This window comes from Leiobunum rupestre, chromosome 1 (assembly GCF_980474605.1).
Source record: "Leiobunum rupestre chromosome 1, qqLeiRupe1.1.hap1, whole genome shotgun sequence".
Classification (NCBI taxonomy): domain Eukaryota; kingdom Metazoa; phylum Arthropoda; class Arachnida; order Opiliones; family Sclerosomatidae; genus Leiobunum; species Leiobunum rupestre.
Genome location: NC_143384.1, coordinates 59,496,963 through 59,519,519, shown reverse-complemented (window position 1 = coordinate 59,519,519; position 22,557 = coordinate 59,496,963). Strand labels below are relative to the sequence as shown.

The 22,557-nt window shown below is 31.9% G+C and overlaps 1 long non-coding RNA gene across 1 annotated transcript; it reads right to left on the bottom strand.

Moving 5' to 3' along the window:
* Nucleotides 1-14,408: 14,408 nt before the first annotated feature.
* LOC149963394 (uncharacterized) lies at nucleotides 14,409-17,866 on the bottom strand. Its single transcript, XR_016480224.1, has 7 exons — nucleotides 17,824-17,866; nucleotides 17,514-17,619; nucleotides 17,110-17,150; nucleotides 16,805-16,861; nucleotides 14,632-14,652; nucleotides 14,548-14,568; nucleotides 14,409-14,468 (listed from the first exon to the last, which is right to left on the bottom strand). It is a non-coding gene; the product is annotated as an uncharacterized LOC149963394 (long non-coding RNA).
* Between the last annotated feature and the right edge of the window lie 4,691 nt (nucleotides 17,867-22,557).

Genomic DNA, 22,557 nt, shown 5'->3' with positions numbered 1-22,557 from the left:
AGTCACAAATCTTAGATAAGCCCATTTCTGAAGAAAACATTAGAAGTCACTCTAAAGCAAGTACACAGGGTCAATCTCTTCACAACTTTAACTAATAAAAATATGAAAACCAAAATTAAAAATGTGCCCATGCTCCAAATAAGTCCAATTAAGAGCGGGTGTGCTAAGCCTCTGCGGTGAAAACAAAAATAACGTCCTTTATTCAACCTTTATATTTTGGCCGAAACAAATTGTTAAATTTCATTTAAAAACTTCATAATTTCCTAGACTTGTTAGTTTTCCGGAAAAATTAAATGGAGAAAAATTCCGCAAATCAGAAAAATTCAAAGATGAAACAACACTTTTCAATAGGTTTTTCTGTACTATAGGTTAAGTTTTTCTTTTTGATTCGACAAAATGAGGCGAAAATTACGCGAAATTTAAATTTGTGAACAATATTAGGCTAAACATAAAATGAAAGCCTTATTTTTTTCCGGAAAATACGGAACATTTCCCGGATTTGGTAATTTTCCGGAAAATGTTCCGAATGAGAAACGCTAGAATACATATCCCATTGTAGTTTCACTATTGGGTCAAAAATATCTTGGTAAAAATCATTAAACCTTACTTTTTCGTACTCTGCATGTTTATTTTCTTGAAACTTTAGAAATGATATAACGAATTAAAATTTAAAAAAAATGAAGAAATTAAACTTTAATTATTAAAGTTACCTTTCTTATATCAATACACTAAAATAAAAATTAAAATATTTTAAACTTTAATTTTTTAATTATGAAATATTAAGACACATACTTGATCTAAGTTTAGATTATCCTATACAAATTCAGAAAAGCACATGGAAAAAATATATAAAAATTAAAAAAAATAAAACATTACGTTTTCCCCGGACTACAACATTTTATCAAAAGTCTATTAATTTTATTGGTTACAGTAAATAATTTCAATTTTTATGGGGTAAAATATTATATAAAGAGTAAATGCGTTTTCTTTTGATTAAATTTGACAGAAATATAACATAAAAATTTACCTGGGAATGGAATAAAAAATAAATAAGGTAGACACTCACATTAAATTCCGCACACTTCTTTTTACGAAATTCGACCATTGAATCTAATAACTAAAATATGGAATTATTATTCGGATATTGCTTTTACTAAACTCCTATACAATTTGATTATAATATAACCTGATAGCAATCGTTTATATTGTTAATTTTGCCATTTCCTAAAGAAAAATATATAAAATATAAAAAGGGGGCTAAGGATAAAAGACATTCTTGGCTTCAAGGGATTATTGGATTAGATAATTGAAATGTCTACAAAACGGATTAATACAATGAAGACATACATTAGCTTGAGTAGGCGTTTTCTTTATAACGGTTCAATGCCACCGCTAATTTTAAAATATGTAAGACACAAATATTTAAAATATAGCACTTACTGGTCTTATTGGGTTTTGGTTTGCACATGTCTCTCATTTCTTTTTTACTGCATGATACACTCCATAAATATGCTTTATTTTTTTCGGTGCAATTTTGCTAGAAAGTAAAAACACTTGAAAGGTTCTGAAGTTAATAGGAAGTTCTTAAGATCTAAAGTGGCATGAAATAAAATCCATAACTTACTGTTTTTATTTCTGAATTAAAAGTTTCCACGAGCTAGAATACCAAAACCTTGTTTACACACTGCTCTGATTTCGCTATCGGACCTACACTTAACTTTTTAACTTATTAGGTCGCTAAACATTAGTAAATTCTTAAGATTAATTAAAGTAAATATAAACGGTTTGCTTAAAGCTATTGGCAAATGAAAACCTTCTGTGGCGGTGATAGATATCTTACGCATTGTAACCCGGCCACCTGAATTAAAGGTTTTAAAAGTCGCTCGATGACATAGGCCAAAGGTGGTGCCTTGGGTATTAGCCTAGCTGATATGAGAAGTAATTTGAATACAAAACTGTCTAACCAATTTAAGTTTGTGCAGGTTAATATTTCGAAAAGGTTTTGAAATTAAAATGATTTCCAAACATTTTATGAACTGGAGTTTAGCGCTAAAGCAAGTTACTACTACTACTCCATGCGAGAAGAAAATTTATAATGTACATGAGTGTTAAAGTGGCTTTATCCAAGTTAGGCGCTCCCAATAAAGTTCCCAAAAACCGGTTTAGTACAATTTATTGTACAATGAGGTTTAAATCTTTTAGTACAATTTATTGTACAATGAGGTTTAAATCTTTTAGTACAATTTATTGTACAATGAGGTTTAAATCTTTTAGTACAATTTATTGTACAATGAGGTTTAAATCTTTTAGTACAATTTATTGTACAATGAGGTTTAAATCTTTTAGTACAATTTATTGTACAATGAGGTTTAAATCTTTTAGTACAATTTATTGTACAATGAGGTTTAAATCTTTTAGTACAATTTATTGTGCAACGAGGTTGTTACTAACCTTTAAGACTAACGTAGAATACTTTTCTCTCAACCAAATTTTAATATAAAATCATCAGTTATTTTTATCAGACAAACGGGAAAATTAATAAGAAGTTTCAAAAGTTTATAAATTATCTTTTAGAAGTTAGATAAATTCGTCAATTGAAACAAGCTATTTCAAAGTATTGATACTGTTCCAAATAAATAAATAAATTTTTGTCAGATATTTATGACCAATGTTTATAATTATTAAAATAAAAGATACACGGGCATCTCGTAGTTCACACTTTTACAAGAATTGTTTAAAGTGACCACTTACGACTCTAATATAAGCGTAAGCCCGTCGTTGAAATGATATAAGTAATCTTTCAAATATCCCAGGCATTTTACGAACAGTAAAACAACCTTCAATTACTCGTTGTCGTAATTCCTAAATATTGCCTTCTTCTGGTGGTTAAAAAAATCCTTCAGATACTTTATTTAAGAAAATTCTTGTAAAATTCTATAAAGTCATTACGCTTGCCGAACTGGTTTTAATGTATCGCTTTCATCACGAGATACGTAGGAGTTCAGTTCAGTTTTGAAGGTTAGATCTTTATAAAAAGGGCAACTCGTAGAATTTTAATTCTTGTCTTGTTCAACTTGTTAAAATGTTCCACGCGCTCTTTAATATTTTAGCGTAAAAGGCTCGTGCATTTTTTTTATTTTAGGTGGCACGTGCGAAATCGCTCGAGCCCATATACGCTAAAATATCAAGACGCGCGTGGAACGTTTTAGCAAGTTGAATAAGACATAAATAGAGTTTATGCTAGCTAGGAGTAACAATCACAAGGAGAACGCAGCTAGCCTTTAAACACGCTAACGAAGGGTTGTGTACGAATTTCATTGGACGAGTGTCACGAGCATTTACGCTGAACGTTTTACGGGCGGGGGGAAGACAATTTCCGAATTTTCCCTTCCGACGGCAGCAGTCGCTAAAGCGTCTAGCCAATGAAAAATGTACACAAGAAAATCCACGACTTTTGACGGGTTGCGTTCTCCTTGTGTGGGGTGTTGTGTTTGTTGCTCCTAGATGCTAACGTCTATTGGCTATCATAGTGAAACGTCACTTCTACGTCGCGAGTGACGCGCCCGATAAATCTAAACAAGAAGGCCAATGTTACTTTATAGAAAGGCCAAGATTAAAATTATCTTAAAATCGTGGATACTAACCCTACGTATTAAAACTAATAATCATAAAAATTTAAAACTACTTTTACGTAGTGAAAACTGAAGTATTTTATTTAAAATACGTGACACAACCAGTGTCGAAGCCCTCTGGTTAAAAAAAAATTGTACGTTTATCTGATAAAAATTTAATTAATTTTTTTAACAGTTTCAATACTTCCAAATAGCTTGTATTTATTGTTAGACTTATCTTACTTCTAAAAGCTCATTAATAAAATTTGTCAAAAGTTTGTTAATTTTCTCGCTTCACCGATAAAAAACCACAGATAATTTATTACAAACAATAAGGTTCTTTTCTCAGTTTTAGGCAGGGTACCGGTTTTTTTTAGTTGTTTTTGAGCGCACATATCTCTGAAATAAAGCGCTAAATGTCCCACGTTCATAAGACATTTTCTTCTCATAACACTGTGTATATTGAGACTAAGTCGAGTAACAATTCAGCAAACTCTCAATATAAAAAAGATGTTCATATCGCACTTAAACGTGATATCCAATTCTTCAATAATAATGACATTGCATGTATATCCTGGTTTGATCCTAAAATATACAGTGGTCGTTTCCGAATATAAAAAAATATACATAATATTATTAATCAGCCAAGGCACCAACTTAGGCGTAAGTCATCAAGCGACTTTTAAATCCATTAATTCAGGTCGCCGGATTACCATGTGTAGGACGGGGGTGGCAAGCCCTTCATGCCACGGGAGTCATCAGCTCCTTACACTCACTATTACCGCTAACCTCAACAAGATTTTCATATCAAAATATACTTTCGGGAAAACTGAGCATCTTTGATTTCTTCCGAAGAAACACAATTTAACCAGAAATTTGACGAAACATATTAGAATCATAATAAAGAAAGTAAGAACAAAATCTAACGAAATCCTCATAATTAAAGAAAATTATCATCGATTCAGTACTACGGAATCTAACAACCAAAATGCCCACTATCGACTTCAACGGGAAACGTAATAGAATTTCCTTACTTAACGAAAGTAAGTTGACAGTAAATAAAAAGCTTTAACTGTATATTGTGATAGTTGAACATTTTTGACACAGAATCTTGGGCTTAATCTCGCGCCGGCGAAGTTCACTACAAATTCCGTCGCAAAATGCAAAAGTTACATTTTGTCTGATTCCATCTTAACAGGTGCACCACGTTGTATACTATATACCCTATCCCCCCCCCCCCCCCAGTCTCCATTCTCCAAGTGACGATGACGCAACCGCGAAATTGAAAATTATTAGAATGGGCATTCGCCTCGTGCAAGTTGCTTATTGCCTAAGCTTCTGACCATGTTTAACCGTGACGATTGAACTCGATTCTTCGAAATAATGGAATTTCGCATTTATAAAATTATTTTTGGATTAAGCAGACTTTTGCTATATCAATAATACACTTATGGCATTTGCTATTGGGTTTATAACTTCACCGTTGAAAACCAATTAATAATAAATGACAAAAATTGGGTTCAAGGCATAATAACGAACTTCACATTACTGGCTATTTCATTGTTTCGGGCCCGGTTTTTGTCAGCTCTAAACTCTGAAACATATCATTTAAGGGCACCAGTTAATATGGATTTTTTTACTCATAAGGACACAGAGAACACGCCTTTTAAATTATAACATTGATATTCTTAAAATCCTGTAAGTAAAAATACACTTAAATAAGGTTAAGTATTTGAAATTTATAAACAAGAAAAAAGATATTCTTGTGGATGTATTTCCATTTTCGAATGTGCTATACGGATTTCTTAGCCCTCGTTCCCTAGTTAAGGCATTCGTTTAAATAATAAAACTTAACGGTACCTCCTTTGCAATGGTGCAAAACTGTAAAAAAATTAAAAAGATATATTTTATTATTTTTATATATTACTTATTTGAAATTTTCCCTCCGTTATTTTAAAACGTTGGTTTTGTAGACAATATTCAGCTACTCAATTTAAAACATACCTTGGATTGATTTTGGGATTCCTGTGAATAAAAAAGTAAATGTTTATGATAATTTAAATAAAAGGTGAATGTTTACTAATATGATTTATTTTATCTGCTTTTTATATTTCAAAATGGTGTAATATTGTTGAATCCCGTTATCGTTAATAAAATCCCGAATTATTCCTCTAACGTCTAATAATTCCAAGTTAATGTATACTGCGATCTTCATAGTCTACAGTTTGAAAACAAAATTTGGTCAAGTACAGTTTAAGTTTGAAAAATCTAGGGTACAATTTGCAATGTGGGTGAAATGATGTGATTATTACGTAGCAAGTGCCCGATTATCCTAAATTACTGCTGGCTAAATGGAAATTAATGGTGAAAAAGGAGCTTAAGGATTATAATATAAGTGAAAAATAAGTCGTCTATTATTAACTTCTCAATTTAGCCATCAAAATAGTCATCACAAAACATTGCAAAACATTCAGTGCCTTTCTAAATAATATACGCATCAATGAAAAATCTGCAAATTAAACGTACATCAGTTACCAAATCTAACAGCAAAATTAGTGTGGGAACCGTGGCAAATCGACTGGGAGAACGAGCGAGCAGGGCCGTAACCAGGGGGCGGTCGGGCCGTGCCCACCCTGAACCGTATGGTTGTATGTACATTTTTTTTTTTCCATTGCGTGCCCACCCTGAAATCAAATCCTGGTTACGGTGCTGCGAGCGAGGTCAAAAAGGCATGATTAAAAGCGATGCAGCATATAGGTTATAACCAAACAAAGTATTGAAAGTAATTAAAAGTAACTATATTTAACTTTGGTGAACTAGATTTTCTGACTTAAGTCGTCGTCTGTACAAAACAACTAGCGAAGATGTTTGTTTTAAACTCGGTTTGGCTACACGAAGACGGTTCTAGCCGTCATTCTGATAGATAAAATTTTTTATAGCTATTTTACAGTAAAACAGAGTATTTAAAATAAGATTAAATCGCAGTCAATGCTTTCTACGACATTGTACAGTGTACATGTATCATGCTTAATCAAATCAATAAGAATTGTTATAAAGGCTAGTGTAAACTATTTATCATACATGTATAGTAACACTGAAAATGTTTCCAAATAACCTTTTAAGCTCCTTAGCTACAAGTTTTTATCAGCTAAGCAGGAGCTGTCTTTCAAAAATAACGAACATCAAACTGAATATCTGGAATAGTAGTGGATTAACCAAAAGGCTGAGTAAGATTAAACCTTGGCACAGGACAGCTTTCCTAAATGAAAATCCAGGACAGATTGCACAATTTCCAATCGCCTACCTAGCTCTATGCTAAGCTAAAAGGCTAATTTGTAGATAGTTTAATCGCACCATAGTGCCGATTTGGTTTGTTGATTACGACAACGAGATGTCAAGAACATTTAAGTGCACTTAATTCAACTAATGAATTAAATTTATTTTAAATATTTAATTTAAATTTGAACAAATTTCAAATCATCATAAAGGACACCCTAGATGTATTATCATAATAAACGTTCTATAAAAACCCATGAGGAATTTGGTCAAAAAAGAAATTACTCAACCACCCTGTGTATTAAAAACATTATATTAATCACCCTGTCGATTAACATAAATAACCCACTAAGCATTTCAAACCAAAGGGTAAATTTATCCCATGTCCGCGGTTTATTAATCACCCTGTTCATTAATTATGAACAATATTTCAATTACCGGGTACATTATATTAATAAGTGCACTATAAATACTAAGTGTAAATTTCACTAAAATATCAACCACCCTGTACAATAACTCAATCAACTTGTCTTTTACCTTAATCAGGACTATAATTGCCAATAAGTAGCAAGATGACTTCGGCCCATAAATTCTGTTAAATTAACCCAAAATACTATTACTCAATAAATTGAATTGAATTCTTGAAAACCTAAAAATAACTTTATCGAAACAAATCATTACAATCCTATATCAGTCACCTGGTTTATTAAGAACCATATTTCAATCACTCTGAATTTTAACTTAATAAGCACACAATAACAACATTAAATTATTTTTAACCAAAGCTGCTCCTTCTCAACAAACTAGTGCATTAATAACCATCCAATTCACTTTGCCATACAGTAAAAAAAAATACAATTATATCAAAGAAAATTTTATTAATTTAAAATTTACAAGGTTCACCTCACTGAATTAAAATTCTTAAAAATTAAGCTATATTTTAAAATTTATTTAAAATCTCATGCTAAGCCAAGTCTAACGTATTTATGGCAAAAGACGTGATATAAGGACACAATTTTATTCCGTTTGCGAATATGGACAGACACATAAAACTCTTTCCATAATCTCTATTTCACAACTCTTGCGAGGGTAGTTATTAAGACCTTGTCCATTATTTGATCTCACGACGTTTATTGGCTGTCACGTGAACACTTATTTGCTGGGTGACCTCACATTTGTGTTTTAGTAAAAAGGACCTTGCAAATTTTAACCGTAAGTTTTTTTTCTAATTTTTTAATAATTGTCAAGTACTTGCAAATAATATTACGTTCCAAAGCGAATTTTTATAATGTTATCTAATTTTTGGTTAGCGAATGAAAGTGATGAATTTCCACTTTCTGTTGCAAAGGTTGCAGACAGCTTTTCAATTTGAATAATTTATTCAATTCAATTTGAATTTAACGACTACTTTTGCAGAAGAATTCCACAAAACTAATTCGAAACTCGAACCACTGGCGATGATAGTAACGTCCAAATTTTAAACTGCACATGAAACCTATGAGAGTTTATAATATCAGAGTTGTTAAAAAAAAAACAACTTATAAATACTTGTTATTTTTGGTCTCAAGCCTCAAGGAATAAAACAATTTTTTTATTCTATTTTGTAGCTTTATTTTTCAAAATGGCGAAGACGCGAACATCTGACGGGTAGTGACGTTAAAAATAAGTTATATTGAATCAGCAGCTACAGCTGTATCAATTTTCAGCTATTTTTTTCAAACTGTTTGCTTTTATATATTTTAATTTTCTTACTTATAAAACCGTTTTGGGGCAAAACGTTTTATCGATAACTGAATATCCAATGTACAATGAAGCATCTTCTTTGGAACGCCACAATGAGAAACCAAATTGCATCTCTTTACAAAATTTCATTTACATCGGTTTAGTATTTTGACATATCACGTTGTTCGCTTCCATATGTAGTTAAAAACTACCAGGGTGTCAAACCCGCCAGTAGCTGCTTCAAGATAATACTAGCTTTGTTTTGAGAATACAGTTATCTATATAGACCTTGCTTTGGAGACTAACGTCCAATTAGATAACATTACTTAACATAATCAACACCTTATCTAACAATAATCAAGATAACATAGCAACACATGCTACAAACATACAAAGCACTAAGAAGTACCCAACGCCCGGGAGAAATCAATGAACACAGTTCGTTAAGGTTTCTAACGTCGAAAATGTGGAGACAGATGGCGCTTCTATTCTGAATATTGAATTGTTACGAAATTCAAATTTCAAAATAAAAATTTAGAAAAATCACTAAATTATGCAACTGATAAGACTTTTTGGGCTCCGATTTGAAAAAAAATTATTGGGCTACCAAGGGTTTAATACCGGGTAACGATTCACGTATCATTTACCATTTTTCTACGAACATGTGAAGAGTTATACGCTGAAAGGCGGCAGCTACGTACCAAGTGAAAATAATAATAGGGGCTGTATGTTACCAAAAAAAATAGAATGGCTAATGTCTCTAATCTCCGTATTCCATTCAAATAGAGAAAGTTCCACTTAAAAAAACCGGTGATGACTAATATTTTATTTACAAAAAACTTTCGATTTACTTCACAGTGTTAATAAACATCTACTAAAATTACCCCCGGGAACACAAACGTAATAATGTACACAGTTTGGTGCTAGCTGTATAATATTATGATTTGCACGAAAATATTCTGCTTACCTGAAACTCTTTACAAAGTGTTTCCTGTTTATGGTATAAATCTATGTATGGCTATAAAATAATATTGTATCCGTATTTATTTAAAACCGAGTTAAATAAATTAAATAAATTGAACCTTTTTGCAGTCTTCATGAATTCCTGATATTTTGGCTTTTTCTAAAATATATTAAATGGAACTTTGATATTATAAATAAATGTTTCCGAAAAAATATTTATATATAGAATAAAATCTTGGCTCGAAAATCTACCTACCCAAAGTAACAAAAATTTTAACTTATTTTTCGCATACCGAAAATATCTTTTTATAGGTTTATGTAATAATTTAGTCCATTTGACGAAAACATTGCGTAAATTTGGTTAATTATGAATGCAAAAAATCACTTAAATGGTTTGTTAAGTACCTATATAGTAGCTTTTACAGGAAATTTACAAGCTGGTAGCAGTGGATCCGCAGTTTATCTTCTGTAAAATCTTCTTCTATTTTTTTTTCTTCAACGGAAAATTCCAAGTAAAATTGACGAATTTTAAGAAGATATTCTAAGTTTAGTTCTAAATAGCTGACTTTAGCCAACTTATTTGACTACGACATCATCCCAAGCAAGCCCAACCCGGCCGACCCAAAAAATTGATTGCTCAGCTACGAAAAGATATGATCTAAAATATTTGTATAATCATCAAAAACGAGAAATACATCGCAATTAAGTTTCAGTAAATATTTAACACCAAAAGTTTAAATATTTCAATTGAAGAAATACCGAACTAGCCAATCAAAAAATTATAGACGGATATAACATTGCTTTGGTATTTTTGGGCTAATTCATAATTAAAAAATAAAATAAAGCCAATTTTGTTATATTTACTAATTTCAGGACTGGGAGTTAAAAATTACGATTTTTAATATCAAGGCATTGGCATCGCTATAAAAAATTGAGCACCCCTAAGTTTTGGTGGCTTACAACGGGCCTGCATCATCCAACAACCAAGTCTAAAATAACATGTTAAAGTATGTCGGCTATGAAACGTCGTATTGATTGGAAAAATTTTTTTAGAAATTTAAATTTTAAACTTTTTTGTCTTTTGATTTTATTGGAATTGGTTTCCGTTTTTCTTTTTCTGGATTTTGTTACTTAAAGTTTTAAAATTCCCTATAACGTAAAGATCACTTTCTTACCTACATTTTCCGTTGTATTTGTTTTACAAAAAGAAACAATATTTTCCTGGTTGCAAGGTACACTCTGACTACTTTTTATATTTATAAATACGAAAATAATTACTAGAAACATTTCCTTTTTAAATATGGACATTTTAAGAAATCGTCAAAATAAAATTTAGAAGTGCCTCTTCGATCGTATTCCACCTGCATTTGCACTTAATAACTGCTCTTGCAAAAAACAAAATCATATGTAAATGTAAAACGGGGTTTAATGACTGGAAGTATGTTTTCACCTGTTTCCATATATATCGCTTTTAGTACAAATGTGGCGTGCTATAGTGTAGTTTTGAAACACATAATTTGTTCCATTCTCAAGTCTGTTGAATCAGAGAAGAAGAAATGTAATTATCAAATAGATATATTGGTTCATTTTAAAACGGTAAAGAACATTAATTTTGAAGGAAAATACAATCGACTAGTTTAATCAGCGTGCATTAACATCTATAAGTTTGCTTTAATCTTTTATAAAATTGTGGTTTCATCCAATAATAGGCAAACACTTAAAGTAGTTGTAATAAAAATTTCAAACATTTATACTAATACAGAAATTAAGCATTATTAGTACAAATTGCCTACTGTAAAGGTTTTGCTTATACGGTTAAAAGATTTTAAAAAACATAAGACCCACAAAGATTTTTTAAAATTTTAAAGATTTTATATTTAACTCCTAATTTAATTTAAGTTAAAACATTAGATTCCTAGATTCGATCCAGATAATAAAGCAATAACTTTTGGCATTTCTTATAAATAAAGGCTAGGTCGTACCCATAACTTTGATAATTCGCCTTCATTGTTTAAGGTTTACTTGTACCTTCACGGACTCATTAAATTCAAGTAAATCCTCAATTTATGAATAATTGAAGTCGGTCTTCTGAAAAACCTCAAAGGCATTCGGAAAACCGATTCCACCTACAGCAAGAGCCCGCTTTCTAGATCATCAAAACAAGCAATCTATCAATCGGAACGAAAAATTATGCGACCTATGAAAAATGAATGTGAATCATGTAACCATTTTTATAATTTTAATTTATCTGTATTTTTTTTAAATTCACTGTTTTCTCTTAATGTTTTTAATTTAATCTTATATCTAAATCGATATCAGTCTCTTTGTAATTTATTATCCGTTACTTTAATCGGAAAACGTATTTATGTGACATTGCAAAATTCGATATATTGTGGATTTTAATATCCACCCACATTTGTTAATGTTAATTTCATTTGATCCAGCTAAATAAAGCATTTTTATTATCTCTCTATCTATGGGCAGATGTTTTCTCGAATCTGTTTGGGTATCGTTCGATCGGTAGTGTACGAGGTTGATAGATGAAGTTTTACATAGCTTCCTTTACAATAAATACCAAGGCATAACGAATCACTAGGTTTAAAAACTTTCTGGGTATATAGATATCACTATGTTTTTAGTGCGACGTTATGGTGTAGAATTGGTAGATGGGTACAACCCGATACACTCCCACGTATTCGACTTTCCACGTTGCGAATTCGAGAGGAGATATACGCCGTGCAATTGGACCCAATTTGATTTTCATCCGAAATACTGAAATCTTTCGCTACAGGTTTAATCTCGTCCACACGGGGTTTTTCTATACTAGCTTCGAGAACTGTGTAAAGAGTTTCTTGGGCGGCGGTCAGATTCAGGACTGGGAGGAAGAAGACGATCAACTTCGGGAAGGCGATAAACGGTGTCCCGGGTGTAAATTCGCCAAGAACTATTACAGTGGAAATGCCTTTTAAAAATGTATCCGGGCGAAATTTCCGCTATATTTTTGCCAATAAGACTTGTCAGTAATTAAATCCTGTCAACTAATAATGGTTCCTTATCGAGTGGACTTTCAATAGTATCGGGATCATTTCCTTCTTCATTTGGCTAGATTAAGGAAGGAATGTCGCTCTCGGAAAGATTTTCAATGAGTTTCTAACTATTCTTGACATCTTAACCCATATGTGACCATATGCTGTACATCGGTTTAAATCTGGTGTTCGGTATTCTACAAAGTAACTCTAAAGAATCTAAATTGGCCACTTTTAAAGAAAACGGCAGCAAATATCAATTTTCTCTAAATTTTTAATGGTTGATTCGCTTAATTTAATGTTAATTCCGAAAAAATAAACAAAAATTACTCTTAACTCAACAGCAATGAAAGAGTAGCATGTTATTGTTTAATATAACCTGAATATTTTAAAACACCGTTACTTAATTTTGATCATTGTCGCTAAGTAAAAACAAACCAAATTTCACATACACTCAACAGCAAGAGCGAAATATTTGGCTTCAATATTATGTATTAAACGAGTTTGAATATTTGTAGTTTTATCTCTTAATTCAAGTTAAAGTAATCCAAAGATTAAACAAAACAATTTGCTATTCTAAATTAAAGGAATTTTCATATAATTGTAAAACAGAAAGCTGAAATGACTAACCTAAATAGTAAAATAAAAATTATGTTTTAACTTCACACGTGTTGTTATACCTGAGAAGGGTAGAGCTGACTCCTGCCTGCGCTCATGTGCGCTGCAAGTCTAAAAATCTAGGCCTAACGCGATATTTGTAGAAATTAGAAACACCCACAGATCAACTATTTTTTAAATATTATTAAATAATATGATTTACCTTAGGTAACTGAAATTGGTACTCTTCCACCGATTGAATAAGTTTGCTGAACTTCAATTTTCCCAATTACCGACTAGTCAAAAAATTTAAACATTCGAGAAAAAGGAAAAAGGGCGTAATGGCTACGTCCACTACCGACAGAGAGAAAGGAAGCAGTAACCTTTGCCCATGCCGAAGAGAACAATAGGTCACTTGTCCTTCCGGAATCCTAAGAGCGAAGTTGCCACAAATTGAAAATTTCGCGGTCAAATGTTACAAGTACCCGCGATATTTGAAGTTACCTCACTATCTATTATTTATCTTAAATATTAATATTGAATGTGATATCATAGATCGACGCATATATTTCCATTGATTTTTGGATTAATAATTTATATCTATGTAACGAACTAATTTGGATAATTAGATTTACAATCTACAAGTGATATTTGTTTTCCAATGGATATCCAAGGATATTTAGATATTATCTGCCAGGGATGTTTGGACTTAAACTAGATATCCAGGGTAACATTTGATTCCTTTGGTTTTTTAGACATAACTAACCAAAGACATTTAGTCCAAAATTAAATATCTTTGGGACGATCTCTGTTTGCTGGATAATTGTTTATTATAGCTTCTGCCATAATATGCTTACAAAGGTTAAGTCTTAAAACAATCCTGCTTCATGAACAACTTGACATGTGTCGATATAAACCTTAAAGAATAGCGGTAAACCGTTTACTATCCACATTTTCCCAGCTTTTCTATTGGCTTCGATTGTGGGTTGAGCTAATAAATAATTGGTTGAAATACAAAAACGGGAATTCAGGAAATCTCATAAAATATCTTTCAAACGCGTCTTTTAAACGACAAATCAGCCAACGTTACTTTATTTTCGTTAATTAGGGAAAAACTTATTTTATAAATTTTTAAAGCATTTCTGTAATATTATTTGTTTAATATGAATTTAAATAAAATGATTTAAAAAATCGAGTTTTTATCTTTATTTACCCAGGTTAATCAAATTAAAAAATTAGTTCTCGACGAAACAGATTTTCAATCGTACATCACCTTAGAAAATAACAAAAATAGGTATTATTTCAGAAGTTAACTAAATTACGATTATTTAAATAATTTTCGTTTTACTTACGTTTGCCAAAGATGAGCATGCCTTGATTAATTTAAAAATTAATTAAAAATATGTTTGTGTTTAAAATGTTGGTAGTTATCTTACTTTTTTGATATCCTTCTCTGCCTAAAAGGAAGAAAGAGTTTATTTTAAACAACAAATATAATTATTTAAGAAAAACTCAAACCTTAAAGAAAAACTGAATTGATCCCTTTTTTATAAAAGGGACTATTACAATTCTGTCTAAATAACTACAATGCCATAATCGTGCAATTTGGTTTAAGCACGTTTAACTTTAGTGTCCTCGTACTCATCCATTATCAGTTTTTGAATACATGTATTGAAATTGTAACCTCTGTAGACATTACGACTAAATTGTCTCAAGAACGTGTTGAATATTTTCAAGCTTTTTATCATATAATTAATTTTGTCAAAGCCTCTTCAGGTTGGCTACCAAGAAAATTTAAATAATAAGTAAAGGAATTAATTTTAAATTTAATTTAAATTGAAAAATAAAATAACAATAGAATTAAGAATTACTATTTTTGAAGAAGCTAATAAGAACATTTAAAAAAGATAAAAGAAATAATCGAAGGGTGCCAATCATCCGGTTGTCATTATTCATCAATGTTCCGGCACCACTGAAGAAATTGAATTTCCCAAAGTTATAACTTAAGTGAACTTTAGATACTGCCTTGAATATAAGGCCATTAATTGAACGTCATTAATTTGACTAATTTCAGAAAGTGTATCGTGTCCGAAACATATCTTCGATCCGAAAGTGGCCAATGAGTTTCATGGCGTTTGCTTCATGGAATATGACGGGTAAAATTTGGTCGCGTTGATTACAGGTATAAACTAGTAAAATTTCGTTGGATTTGTTTTAACGCTGTAATTTCCTTTTCGAGAGAAGGATTCCAAACTGGAGACTCATCGTCAATAATTGATAAGCACATCAATCGAAACAGCGCAGGGAATGCATGCGTATAACCAGTGGTTCTACGAGGAATACTGCATAGGCGAGCACAAATGATGTAGTATGCCCCTACTTAACATCTCGTTAAATGACTGTTCCGATCAAATTTATTGTGTAAACACGGATAAGAGGAACATTATTTATCTTCAAAGTCACGTCATTACGAAACCGCCTTCGAGTAATCATCGTACAGTTGCATTTCTTGATATTAAGATTAAAAAAATTTGAAACATGGTGTTGAAAAATACAAGTGATGTTATTTTCCCAATTTATGTGGGTCGTTGCCGATTGAATTGCGAGAGGAAGATAGCTAGTGTCCGCGTACTGATAAAGAGTAGAGTCACGAAGATCGGACAGAAAGGTGTTAAAAAGGAGCTGTGGAACCACCAAACCAGCAGAACGGGAGAAGCTGTATTCACCGCTATAGTTATTTTGTGGTAGTTGATTGGATACTAAATCACGAAACCCCTGCAAAAGTGATCAACTAACACCGACTATCTCATGTTTAACATGACATACAGAATCAAATACAATTGATCAGTCATCGAAACCACGTTAACATATTGTGAAGTGGTGAGTGGATTAGAGTACAGGATCGTCATTGGATATGGTTGAATATTCTGATCTGCTCAAAGCAATTAACTAGATAGAAAAACCATCAATTCGTCGTTAAATTTTGACACTATTTCTAAATTCTCAACTATAATCCTCAAATGTATAGATGCATTAGACTATCAAGGTCCCCTTAAATTAATACGACTGTGATATTAAAGTTAGGCTAATGACTGGCCAAACTGGCTTCATGAATCCATCAGGTGGTGAAAAACTATAACTTATGCCCAAGTCCCCCATTGCATGCTGCCGGATGGCAAGAGGTAGCTTAGGTGGTAAGGGTGACGGGGTATTGGAGGATTTTCTATTTTTTTATTTTTTTTTCCTCGCCAGTTTACTGCTGGATACACGCGCCTTTGTGCCCAATTCAAACTTAGAGGGCCTTGATAGTCTTATGATAGAGAACGTATTACCTCTACAAACCTACAATAAAATCATTCGATACTATAAACAAAAACATCGTAGTTGCGCAATTTCTAGATCGCCCAACATGGTAATTTAAAGGCTTGGCAAATCATAACAGTGAGGTCCTAATGTTACCATTCGATGATCTTAAGGACCTTAAGGCATTTTGGTACTTTTACATCTATTTAAAAGTAGATTTTTATATTCAACTATTCGTTATCAATAAATCTGTATATTTGAGTGTAAAATTGTTATTTCAACATAATGTCCAAAATTGATTTCTACCTTTAACTCTTCACATTTCGCAACTATGTTTGCATTTACGATGTCTCGAGAAAATATCTGAAAAAGGAAATCCGTGAAATTAAATATAAAAAAATATATTAAAAGCAAAATAAATTTGACGTTATTGTTTTTCAGTTGATTATCTTAAATATTTGTACATAAATTTATTAAAACTAATAACGAAATTATCTCGAGGAATCGCGTTAGATTTTCGATATCTAAAGTATTTTATTACTCGAAATACAAAATAAAAAGTACGTCCAGAAAAAAAATTATATGTAAAGCAAATCGGATTTAAATCTGACCTTTTCAAGTATATGACGTTTATCTGACACAATTTTTTTCCCTGAAATATTAAAATTAATTAAGATTTGAAAACATCCAATAGTATAATAACATAAAATCCGGAATATCAGTTGAATCAACCTTCAATCATGTTGATTTAACAAGTGATATGAAAAATTAATTAATTTCCTTAGAGCTAAATGTTTTAGCTTGAAACTTATTTTACCACTGATTTTTTAATTAGAAAAAAAACATCAATCAATGAATTTGATTTATAACCAAGTAATTATCCAAGGTAGGGTAAAAACTCAGCCGTGTTGCTGAAACGAGCAGTTTTAATATCACTCAAGCCTATCACAGAAAGTTTCTTATGAACTTACTAATTTAATGGACAAGATAAAGAAACGTATCTCTTAATACTCACCCAAATCCTTAGTTCTTTTTAAACAAAATTCGGTTTTAAATGTTTCGTCGCAACGGCCAAGAAAGGATTTTTTAAGAACCATGAAAACTCGTTTGGTACAATTATTCTAATTTGAAAAAAAAAATATTATGAACGAACGTTGTAAATTGACTTGAATTTTTTTAAGTCGTTCATTAGAAAGAAATAACTTTTTTTACAAAAGTATTTACTTGAGCATTTTTTGCAGTTGTAAGATTATTTTAACCAAAAACCTATTTTATAAAAAATCTCTAATTTTTTTAACACCTGTTTCAAGTTCAACAACACTTACTTTAATTATGTGGGCAACTAATTCGTCATAACTCTAGAAAAAAAGACCAATTGATATAATATAATTTTTCTAACATTTAATCCATTACCTTTTGAATAACAATGCATGCCTAAATATATAATTTATGAAAAAATAAAATTATTTTTAAACACATTGCGTTAATTTTAGTTCAGTTTTAAGGTACATACTTGTTTGAAATCTTGACCTTCCTAAAAAAATTAATATATTAAAAAAATATTTAGAATTAAATAGAAGGGAACAAATTGCTTCTGGGGAGATGCCCCTCAAATGCAACTATTATTCAGGGTGTCTCAATTTGCTCGATCAGGCCATTTTTCTCAAAATGTATTTATGCTAGGGTTCTGAAATTATCAGGGTTTATTTGTTAGGTATGGAAGGCTTTGGTTACTAAATTTCAGAAAATTCGAACGATTTTGTGCCGTTTTGGAAAATTGATTTTTTAACCGGTAGGTGTCACGCAAAATGTTTCAAAAGAAAAGTTGAAGGGCATAGTCGAAAGTGTAAAAATAATTTTGGTTCGGTTGAAAAAGACCTATTTTTCACTGAGTTTGGAGGTCGGGGGAAAAACAAGTTGTACTAGCAGGCAATAGCCTTTAACGTAAACAATCGTACATAATCACAACACACATGTACAATTATTTTAGGGAACTTATGCTTTCAGCTATGTAGTTAATAATCAGATCTGCAAAAAGTTATTGTTCAAGAAAATTATTACGTTCAACACCTATTTAGACAAAGTAGACAAAGATCGCGTCTTCCATTTCGACGTGGTTACTAGCAAGATCATCAAACAAAGATTTGTACACCAAATATTACGCTTATTTTTCATTTGTGGTTTTTTAACGTGAAATATCAATTGTCCGAGTAGTATTTAAACCGTTTACATTTCAAAGTTAAAACATTATCTCAGCTTTGCCTCTTTACACTCGAGATCAACGCGCTCATATGCTAGAATTGTTTTACGGAGAAGGTCACCGTAATGCTACTCTAGTAAATCAGTTATTTAGACGAAGATTTCCCAATTGCAGACCAAGTCATACGACGGTTCTTAGAGTGGTCCGCGACTTCGACAACTGGGGTAATATCAATCTGAGGTTTCGTGGTCATGGTCTCCAGGACATCGACATGGAAAACACCATACTTGCCTACTTCGTCCCCTATCCTCGAGCGAGCGTCAGGGCTGCCAGCTTTGACTAAGGGTTGGATCGAAACTACGTTTGGAGAACACTCAAAAGACACCATTTTCATCCTTATCGAGTGACACATCACCAAGGACTGCATGACGGTGATAGACAGCGCCGACTCGATTTCTGCAATTTGTTTTGCCTCATGGCTGACGCACACCAGGATTTTCACGATCAACTACTGATGTCCGACGAATGTTCATTCGGAAGAGATGGGCCTTTCAACCGTCAAAACCAACATATGTGGGACTACGAGAATCCACACTGGGGATTTCCTCACCGCCACCAAGTGCAGTTTCGCTTAAATGTGTGGGCTGGTCTGTTAGGTGACAGAATTATTGGCCCGTTCTTCCTGCCAAAACGTCTGAGCGGTCAAAACTACTTGGAGTTCCTTCAAAATGAAATATCCAACGTGTTGGACGACATTCCTCTGGCCGAGTACAGACGCATCTGGTTCCAGCAAGATGGGGCGCCACCTCACCAATATCGTGACGTGGTTGCATATCTAAACGACGAGTTTCCTGGAAGATGGATCGGAAGAACTGGTCCTGTTCGTTGGCCTGCAAAATCCCCTGATCTAACACCACTCGACTTTTTTCTTTGGGGATTCGTAAAGGACTACGTATTCCAAACACCTGTGACGAGCGTTGAAGATTTACGACAAAGAATCATCGAAGCATGTCGCCGGGTGACTCCAGAAATGGTTCTGGGAGCATTTCGCAATATGCAACATCGTGCATATTTGTGCATTGCATCAGAAGGTGGTATTTTTGAAAACATTTTGTAGAAGTCATTAAAAAACATTTGTCACTTGGGATAATTATTATTTGTTTATTTTTCAAAATATTATAACTGAAATACATGTTACCTACAATTCGTTAAAGGCTATTGCCTGCTAGTACAACTTGTTTTTCCCCCGACCTCCAAACTCAGTGAAAAATAGGTCTTTTTCAACCGAACCAAAATTATTTTTACACTTTCGACTATGCCCTTCAACTTTTCTTTGGAAACAATTTGCGTGACACCTACCGGTGAAAAAAATAAATTTTCCAAAACGGCACAAAATCGTTCGAATTTTCTGAAATTTAGTAACCAATGCCTTCCATACCTAACAAATAAACCCTGAAAATTTCAGAACCCTAGCATAAATACATTTTGAGAAAAATGGCCTGATCGAACTAATTGAGACACCCTGTATATATAAGATACATCAAATGACTACAAACAACTACTTACTACTAACAAACAACAATTACAATTGGGCAGAAGGTGGCTATGATCATGACGTATATACCAAATTCAATTTATGAAATTAAATACCATAAAACAAAATTTTAAAATTTATTATAACCTTGAAAATCTTTTCAATTAATGAATGAATATTGATCGTCTTATTTAATGTAAATCAGAACAATCCGTTTTGGGTATAATACACAGAAAAGCCAGAAATTGGTAATTATTTGCTTGATTTGCATCAAAATAAGATAGTTTGGAAAAGCATATTCAGATTACTACCTTAATTATTTTATAAAAATTAATTAGTCGAAGTTTTTTAAACAATGAACATGCTAAGCCAGTCAGTCAGTGTGGTCGTAGGGCCCTTTGGGGAAAATAAGTCAATGCACAATATTAAATTAGCCCGTCCAAATGGTTTTCTAAAGTGTAAAAACAGCTCACCCAAAATTAATTTAAAAAAGTTGAAGTTTTTACTTTACTTTCTAAACTAAGATTTAAAAACGGTGCTATGGTAGATGGCATTACTAAACAGATATATGAAAAATACCTCTCACAGATGGATTTCCTGTCGTCAAACAGTGCTAAACGTAACGCATTTTATTTCGAACTGAGCAGATTTTATTTTTAGGTATTTGTGTTTAATTTCTGCTTATCACGACAATTTTTACTATCGCTCTTATACATTTTGGTCTAAAATTTGCTTCTAAAGAGATTTATTTGTACGATAATCTTTATATTCGAACCATACATTCTTGAATGTCTTTCTACCCGAACCATTGCATTTTCTTTAACTTTCCTAGTTTGTTAAAATTATTTTGGATAAAATGCGTCAATGTATGGGATTAATTTTTAAAATAAGTTTTTTCCTTAACCAGTTAAATGAGATAAAGTAAAAAAAAATTGTCATGTAATTTTTTAAAAATAAGATACCAAATATTTTAACTGTTTACTCATCAATTTGTGTAGTGATTTAAAATATAAATGAAAAATTCCATAAGTTAACATTGAAATTTCAAAATTAGTTTATATATAAACGAATTTTTTAATTTAAAAATTTAAATAATATAATATTTAAAAATGTTTAAACAAAAGGGATTATATATCCTTGAATATCGACGGGAATGTATGTAACGAATAATTATTTTATGAACTATAGACTCTTAAACGTGCCTTCCCAATCGAACGCCATTACCTTACAGTCTACGGGGAGGGTGATGAAAAAACCGGTTTTGGGGGGATTCCACCTAAAGTTCTTTCTTTTCTAACCTACATTACCTGTCGGCGGAACAAAGTGTACTAGATGGAAAACAAGTATTCCGAAAAATAATAAGGTTCTAACAGAATAAACGTAGTCTTAGTATTATGTTTGGGTGCGGAATAGCAAATACTTGGCTGCAAAAATAGATTTAAAAGCATAGTTCCCTAAAATGTTCACCTAGGTTAATTAAAATGTAAACAAAGGTGTATACTAACTTGGTGGTCTTCACACGTCTTTTCAAAAAATTCATTATGAGAAAGTAAAATCTTAAATTTTAAATTTAAATAATGAAATATAAGGATTAGATTTTTTATAACGCGTTGTCAGAAGATATTACCTTTTTGCAATCTTCCGGGTATTTTTCTAGGAGATCCTCTAAAGAAATTGAATAAAACAAGTTAACTATTTTTTCGTTTATAGGTTTAACAGTTTATTGCTAAAATATTATTAACGGAATGCTTCTAAGTAATTTGGGCCAATAAAGAATGGTTAAAATGCAATCTTCTTCTTAATCTTATTTAAATCATTAACCAGTAAATATGTCAAACTTTATAGATTTTAAAATTTTAAAATAGTCTGTCACATTCCTGTACGTAGTTTTTTTCAAACGCCTTATACATATTTGCGCACGTGAGTTAACAACTAGTTCCAACCATTCTAGATCAAAGGGGGCCACCAATTACCACAATTTTGCATAACTATAACAAAAGTAACTACAATTTAATTACTATTGTTCTTGCTATGTGCGAGTAGTGGTTTTAGGCAATCAAGTTGTATTCCGATATTTAGTTCCGTCGAGTAAAGAATCGGGTAATATTTTTGTCGAGGCCGGTAATCGAGTACTCGATTAAGCCAAAAGTAGTTAACAAAAACGTGTGGGTACTCGATCAAGTTTTTTCGGTTAATCGAGCAGTAAAGAAAAACGGCACGCCTCGAAGACTTAATTCCAATATCAGTACTAGACTACTAGTCGAAATCAGTAAAATATTATAAAATTATACATACCATTTAACTATATAAAACTTAATAATTCAT